Here is an 8,774-nt window from a genome sequence, read left to right as displayed (position 1 = left end):
ACCTAGGCAGGTATTGGGGATCACGGGGGCTCAGGTTCTGCCATGATCACAGGTTCAGAAAATCAGGTAAGGTTTCGAATCAACCCTATCAAGACATTTGATTCAATCACCCAATGAGTCATTCAGCTTGTCAAATGACAAAACAATATAGCGTCCAGTTTGATGTCCTTTATTCAAGGGGAAACAGTCAACGGATTGGGGAGTGAGGTGCCTCTCAAGCAGGGGAGCACTGTGCTTGAGGATTTGGGACAAGAACAAAGTGTAGAGAACATTAGGAGAAGCAACGAAGACAGGGGAGTTGGGCTCGGAGGTGGGGGATTTCCCGGGAAGCCAGCGGGTGCTGTTTCCTAGGGGAGCTGAGCTCGCTGGAGCGGCCGTGGGGCATCATCAGGGGCGGAGGCCAAGTGCCCTTGACCCGTGTTTCCCGGAAGTGCGGGCTCATTTAGGTTTAGATTTGTGATGTGGGCCAGGTAACCGGGTCGCCTCCATGTGGTGAGTCCTGATCTGTACAAATTAACTTCATCAAACTAAAGTTGATGAAGTGCCTGCCATACGCCCGCCTCCGTGCCGGGTGCCGAGAAAGGGCAGCACACGGCCTCTCGCTGCGGAACCCCCTCTGTCTTGGTGGCTCGCACCTGAAACCCCTTTGGAGAAGGTCACCTGTGTGAGGTTGAGTTTTCTCAACAGCAGACCTGAAGCTTAGGGTTCATGGAGAAGTGACCGAGGTAATGAAATGTCCCAGGGAAATCAGGTGGGGCCCAGGGTGAGGAAGGGGAAGCAGCCGAATGAGGCTGGGTTTTCAGGGGAAGTTCCAGACTCAGCCTGACCCCGTGGGAAGCTCGGAGGGGAACACTTCTGAGTCTGAGCCGCACCAGAACGCAGGAGGTGGGCTCTTGTATTCCCACGCGAGCCAGTCACTGGCAATGACCTCCGGTGGGAGGTGTAGAGCTTCCAGGCACTTGCAGCTCTCATCGCTGGGGACATGCTGCTGGCATCCGCAGGCAGTTCTCTGGCTGGTGCCGGTGACAGCCATTAGCGGCAAAGCAGACGGAAGCTGGGGGATGGGCGTGTGGGAGAGTCACCACCCTTGGCCACTACACCCAGCAGTGTGGCCGGTTGGAGAGGGGACATAAACAAGGAAAGAGCACCCAGAGCCCTGCTACTCGAAGTGGGGTCCTTGTGGGGATCCATCCCCAAGGAGCTTGTTAGAAATGTGGAAAATCAGGTGTCCCTGCAGACCTACTTCATCGGAATAGTAAGATCTCCACCCTTGGCCAGTGTGGCTCAGTTGGTTGGAGCATTGTCTCATACACACAAAGGCTGAGGGTTTGACTCCAGTCAGGACACATACCTAGGCTGCAGGTTCGATCCTTGGTCAGGGCATGCACGGGAGGCAACAAACTGATGTTTCTCTCTCACATTGATGTTTCTCCCTCTCTCTCTCTCTCTCACTCCCCCCCTCTCTAAAATCAATAAAAAACATATCTTTGGGTGAGGATTAAAGAAGATTTCCAGATTTGTATGCACATTAAATTCTAAGAAACCTGGTTCTAAAGTGTCAGAAAAAAAAAAATGCTTTATTGACCTCTGAAACTGGCAGGGATGAGCCTCGAGATCAGAGCTGCAACGTGGTGGGCTGGGAAGGTGTTCAGTCTGAAGGGTCCCTGGCCCAGCACCTGAAACCAGCGGGGAGAGAATCATTCCAAAATGAAAGCTGGGCAGTGGTGGCTTCCCCACCTGGCGCTCTGTCTTGTGAGGCTTGTGGGTCCCAGATTCCAGGGCTCTGCAGTGTAATTACTTCATCTGGAACCAACTTCATTGTGGGTGTTAAGGGGTGTGGAGGGGTGAGGAGAGACAGTCTGAGGAGGACGGGGTGGGTGTGGACATGATGGGAAAGAGCAAAATACAAAATAAGATAAGATTTAGAGCTGACTCCACAATTTAAGCCTGAAAGGCACTTGGAAAGTCACAGGTAAGCCAGCTGACTCAGATGTGCATCATTAAGGAGTCATGACCCAACTCCCACACGAGGAGAAGCACCTAGCACCTCGACTAAAATGTGCTGGACATTTTTGACCCCAACAGTGTAAAAAGGTCTCTTCTGCAACATGGGAAACTCCTGCCATCAGAGTCACACTGCAGTCAGTCAACTAACACACAGACACGGGGGCAACTAACACAGAAGGCTGCTGCCAAAAATTTGGGGAGATACCTGGTTAGCCTCCTTTTCTGGAGGCTAAAAAGTAGATTGGTTATTATGAGTGGTAACTGAGTTAGCAGAAACAAGGAAGGTGAATCCTAGAAAGGGAGCGATGGGGAAGGTGGATAATCAGTTTGGTGAACCCACAGAATGTCTCTGAAGGATGAAGACTTGGCAGCTCCAAGCACCTCAGGAAAGGAGAGTGGAGCCCCAAATACACAAATGAAGGGCAGTTTGACATTCAGATCCTCCCCCGCATTCCACTCATCCAGCATACTGTATCCGCCCCCGAACCTGGAAGGAGTTCAGGTGACTGGAGGCTGGTTCTCTACAGAGAGTGAAACAGAGGGTCACCTTCAGATTGCATCACACCAGACATGGATTAAGGTCAAGGTTGCCACAATGAAAAGGGATGAGTAAGTGAGACTTTAAGTTCTGAACCATATATGCCTCCCTGAGCTTCAGAAATCTGGCTGCCATTTTCTTCCAAGCAGAAGGTAGGAACTGTCTTCTCTGGGCATCCAAAGATAAAAACATGGGGTTATCTCAAAGAAACACCTTGACTAGGTCATCCTCCTTTCAAAATTCCTCTCCCCTCCTCCCAGATTCCCTTCTAAGCAGAGAGTTTATTGGTGCCCCATTCTAAAACAGGAATAATATACTCACAAGTATCCATGAGCATTTAAGGAAAACATCCCAAATGAAAGAATGGCAATCAAAGCATTTTCCATGTTAGATGCTTCTTCGAGCAGCTGCTGAGAGGGGCTGGGAAATACAAACTAGAAGCTGAAAGAGTTAATGTTCCACCGAACAAGAATGAATCAGAGAGAAAGTATCTAGAATAAGCCTATAGATAAATCCCTTTTATTTTCATGTCAAAGAGCTGTTCTAAACTGTGCTATTTTCATACAGCTTCTCTGAGCTGTCCTGGGTGAATGCACAGGTGGCTGGGTTTTCCAGCTGTGGCCACCTGGGTAATAGGTAGCTTTCCTTCCTTCTCTGAATCACTTACTGTCTCCCTCCCCTTTCGATGCCCTGGCATTGCACCCCATAACTGAGCTGGAATCTTTGCACAAGGCTCTTTTGCTAGATAACAAAGAATTTTACAGTTGGGTCTGGGAATGACTGCCTAGAGCAGACCATTCACCCTGTACCCACTGAACGACATGGGATCATTGAGTAATTGACAAAAGTTTTTTATTGTATTAGAGGGCTGATTTTTACTTTATTTTTATTATGGGAACTTTAAAATATATGAATATTTATAGGCAGAGATAAGTTTAATGAATCTCAATATACTCATTGACTAGCTTTGATTGTCTCCCCATGGCCTCTCTTGTTTCACCTCCCCCTCCACCGTCTTTCCTCCTCAACTTTGATTACGTCGAAGTAAATTCTAGGCATCATTTCATTTTAGCCACACATATTTCAGTACATCTCACTAAAGGTAAGGCCTCTTTACACGTTATAACACAACATCCTCTATCATAACACTGTCTCTGGCCTTGAGGCGCTAACAGTTCCTTCTGTAATCACAGAAACCTGGAATCCCAGCATGTCACACCCGGAAAGGGTATGAAAAGTAACGTCAGAGGGAGGAGCATCGACCTAAAACATTTGGGTTTAATTTCATCCTTACCATTCATGAACACGGAGGCTTCTGGTAGGGACTATTCTCTTCTGTTTCCTCGGCTGTAAAACAGGCTTATCCTACTTAAACCATCATTGAAAACATTATATAAGATAATGTGCATTGATATTTTTTAATAAATTGCATGGGGCTATTACAATGTAAAGAATGGGAAACCCAAAGAAATTAAGTCATTTACCCAAGATCACATTGCTGTCAACAGATGTCAGTGTAACACTCGTGGGGAGATAATTACCCAGTACTTCAATGGTAATAATAAAAATGAGTGCTTATTATGATTAGACATTCTGCCTAAGGCATCACCTAAATTATTTCATTTATAACAACAGTTTTGTATAGAGAACCTATGATTCTTTTCAAATCTCTTTATAATGATAAAAAATGAGTTATAACATAACTTTTTTCAAATCTCTTTAATATGAGTTTAGAATTTCATCCAGAGCTATTGGAACTCATGAGTATTATTATATTTTAAATGACTAAATGAGAAATTTTGGAAATGTAGGATATGGGCTGAACTTTCCACATTAATACAGTAAGAAAAGTGAGTATTTAACTTCAAGATTATAAAAATTAGGCAACATTATTTCATCTGAGTCACAGATACAGCAGATACAGACTAAGGGGTCATGACTTTTTATTAGAAAAGTGTGATAATGAAAGAATCTTCCTTGATGAAGTTTTCCAAACAAGTTTTTTGAAACAGGCTTCATGTGCTCATGTCCAGACAAACATGAATTTGTTGTGGAGTAAGAGTTGTTAAATAGTTGTAAACAGTGGTCACAAAGATATACATACCTCATTGCTGTGGCAAAGTCTAAAACTTGCCCTGAGCAAATGGTAAGGATTTATTCTCTCTCCCTTTTCGTATCTGGGTTTCCTAGCACCACTTCATGAGACATGAGGCTAATATAATGTATAGCTAATTCGGAGACCATTGAACACCGAGAAGTCGCTACTGTAGAAAAGTTAAATTATTGTACTCAATACCATGCTCTGTCAGGGTGGGAACAAAGGGAACTACACCTTTATACTAAGGCAACAAGAATTCAGGTGCACATGTCGAAATCACCAAGAAACATGATTTACATAGTGTTGGAAGGGTGATAAGAGCAGACACTACTGAGAAATAATGTATTTTGGGGAATATTCTTTCCTTTGGCTCAGATCTCAGGCAAGCAAGAGTTTCAAAAGGATAGATGGAGAATCCAGGATGAAAAAAATAAGCTATCACAAGTCCAGGCCCGATGGAAGTCCGAGATGTTCTGATTTGACTGTGATCTCATTAGCCTGTTCATTTCAATGTCTAATACGTAAATTATTTAGATTATGTCTTCCCCTGAAGCCAATATTCTTGCCAGTTCTATGTAATCTGTTACCTGGGACATGGTGTTTTGCAGCATCTTCAAAGGTTCTTGTTTCCTCAACTAAAAGTTTTATTGGTTTCTGTTTATAGTCAAGTATCCAAAGCAAATCTAGGAAAACGGAGGAAAACGAAGCCGCTTTCTCCCCGTGTGAGTCCTCCTCCTGTGGCTTTAACCAGCGCCACCTTCTTGTCGCTCTTTCCCTTTTTTCTTACTGCTTCGTACTTGCTCACGTCTTAGAAATCCTGGTACCTCAGCTGCTGTGATGCCTCCACCCAAGCCCTGGAGGAGAGGAGATATTCTCCCTTCCCTGGGTCTGTTCCCCTCTCTGCCTATTGCTGTTGGCCAAGATGCACTCTTCTCTTCCTTTGCCCAAGGAGCCCTCCCCCAGTACCTGCCCCCGAAGTTCCCTGAGCTCCTAGACCCAGAATCTGAACATTTGTCTCAGATCTAGTTCATGGGATTCAACCTGAACTTGTCCCCATCCTGAAGGTAGTTTTCTATCCTCATGGAGAAGGGGGAAGAGAAGGAAAGCCTGGCTTTGGGGTTATCTCAGTAGAGCTAGGAGCATCAGAATTGGAATATAATAGTTTATGTTCAGTTTAGTTCCCAGAACATTAAGTAAGCATCCCCAACGAGCACATATTATACAAAGTGTAAAACAGGAGATATAGAAAATTTGTAAAAATAGAATTCTAATACAATTTTCTAACTATAGTAATAGTGATAAAAAGTACAGTAATCATTAATTTTAACAATTTTGAGTACCTACTATGTGCCAGATGTTATGATAAAGGCTTATCTTGGGTCTTAAATTTAATCTGAGTGGAGAGGAAGGCGGGGGCCAGATCACAGATGGCTTTTGACTCATGTGAACCCAATTAGTACTTCATCCTCTATTTAGTGGGGCTCATTGAAGAATTTTAAGAAGAGTCATGAGTGAGACAGATTCACATTGTTACTAGATCAAGCTATGGCTTAAGGGACAAGACATAGAGAAAGTGAGATCAGGACAGAAATGATGAAGACCAGAGCCAGAGCAATAGTTTTAGAGAAAAATAATTTAAAACTAATATTAGTGGGATTTTTTAAATGATAGATGTGAAAATGGATAAAAAGAAGAGTCCATGATGTTGTCTGATTTTGGCTTGGATTACTAGTAGACAGATGGGAGGTAGATAAGGAGAAACAGGTCTGGGAGAACGACAGAGGGCAACATGTCCAGTATAGGACATGTTGAAACTGGAGTGGCCTTGTGCAGTCATGTGGAACGTCCACCAGGAGGCTAGATTTGGCAGTCTTAAGATTGGGGGAGGGGTCAAGGCTGGAGATACAGTGGTAGGAGCCTTTCTTGTCTCCTTTCCTGTCCTCCTCCCCATCACCCATGCATCACATTTACATTCCCATGTCCCTGTCCATGCATTCCATGGATCCTGACTAATGCATGGAGGGAAGAACTGAGCAATAATTTCCCCTCCTTCCTCCTCATTGTTACACAAGGCTAAATAAGGCAGTCATGGTTTGAAGACCATGGCCATTCTCTGGTTCAGTCCTGTGATCACTGGCTCACCATTCCTTTAATTTTTCCTTGACATGACCTTCCTAGGAACCCGTGGATTCCCCAGAAATTTTCTATGGGACCAATTCTAAAGTTTGCGTTTGACTCACATGCATATTTTGATGGTCATTGTTGATTGGTCTCTGGTCTTTTATCCACTCCTAATGACAAAGCAAACAAACAAACAAAATAGAAATCCTTAAAAGGTAAAAAGAACTAATGGATATCTGGATTTGGAATGTATTCTACGATTATGCGGTTTTATGTTCACCTTCTAAGTATGTTTTATCAAAGTTAGCATTGAAATGCATTACTTTACTTAGGCATCAGACAGCATTGGCTGAGATGTGCCAGGGCTGTGCAAGAGGAGACAGTGGCTGAATTAAGACTTGTCACACACTATAATCACCCAATCACCCACATATAATCCAAAGATAATAGAAAGTTGAATAACGCATCCCTTGTGGTTATGAGTCCAATATCATCTCATTAGATCCATGAAGGAAATACATCACTGAGTTTCACCTGGTGTGTGATGAGGGAACTCCTGATTCACACTGCATCCCGGAGCGGTTGTGAAAAGGTAACTTCTCTTTGTGCGTGTGCTTTCGGCGTGACACGGTTTAGGCAGGCGATTGGCATTTTCAAGTGCTGACTCACAGAACGCTGGATATTGGCTCCCACAGTACCGACTGTGGCATCTATGTTGTGGTTATCACTTGGCAACAAGGTAAATACCCTGACTGGGACCGTACCCTCCCCAACACAGCTTGATTCATGTGCAAACTTTCTCACACTCATGGCTGGCTCCAGACACTATGTTAAAATAGGCGAGGCTTGCTTCCTGTTGCCCAGGCTCACTGTCTTGTAAAGTCTTCTCGTTCTGTCACTCACTGTCCTCCCACACCCTGAAACTGCTCAGGACCACTCTCCCTCCGCCCCATCACCGCCCTGCCTGCCGGAACTTAGGTACAGTCATGATTTCCCCCAGAGCCATTAATGCGCTAAGTGTTCTTGTTATGTATGAAAGGAGATGTTTATACTCTGAGAAAGATATTTTGAGAAGTCTATATTGGAAGCTGTTTTAGTCCAGGGGACCCCAAATTCACACCGTTGAAGTGACTGTCTTCTCATACATTTATTTAGTCCTGCTCACAGCAATAGATACTTAAATGGCTAGAGCAAACCATGTTATCTAAATACTAAGGCTAATTAGTATTAGCGATCTTTGTTATAAAAAGTGTTTTAATATATTTAACTGAAAGTCATTAATTAAATAAGATTATTATATGGAATTTTATGCTAAAACAAGACTTCCCTTTTGACCTGCAATTATGTCATGCATCAGATAATTTCAGTGGGGACATTATGGCTGACACAGAGATGATACATTTTTTTCTAATTTGTATATTTCACATCTACCAGTAAATCACATGTGAAGGGTAACTGTGGAAGAATCCGTGGTTGCTAATGCAAGTGGAGAGGAGAAGAGAAATATGGTGCAATGCACTATGCGTCAGTCAAGTCATTCTGCAAACAGTCAGAGAGCACCCAGTGGGAGCCAAGCGCCCGGCGCAGGTGTTGGGAAAGCCGTTGTGACTGTGCTTACCATCTAGCGGCCAGAGAGATGCTGAGCAGTCCGCTGTGCAGGCTACTTCAGCCCATGCACGTGGGCATTTCAGAGAAAATGCAGCGTGTGCCACCTCCAGATTAGAATATTAGAACTACATTCATAAAGTTCTTTTTTAAAAAATGTGGGTGGCATTTCTCCTTTAAACATGATTCATTGCAGTGCTACTGGGGAGAAAATTAACACCTCAGTATAGATGCTTTGATAATGTAGTTCTAATGTTAAAAGTAATGCATATCTATTATGGAAAACGTAGGAAATTTTTTGAAGTAGAAATAAAAAATGGCAAATATTTATAAAGTTACCACCCAGAGATAACCACTTTATATTTGACATATTTCCTTCAGGTCATATTTCTGCATATATTTTAT

This window comes from Furipterus horrens, unplaced genomic scaffold (assembly GCF_987537825.1).
Source record: "Furipterus horrens unplaced genomic scaffold, mFurHor1.1.pri manual_scaffold_8, whole genome shotgun sequence".
Taxonomy (NCBI): domain Eukaryota; kingdom Metazoa; phylum Chordata; class Mammalia; order Chiroptera; family Furipteridae; genus Furipterus; species Furipterus horrens.
This window is presented reverse-complemented; position numbering follows the sequence as displayed.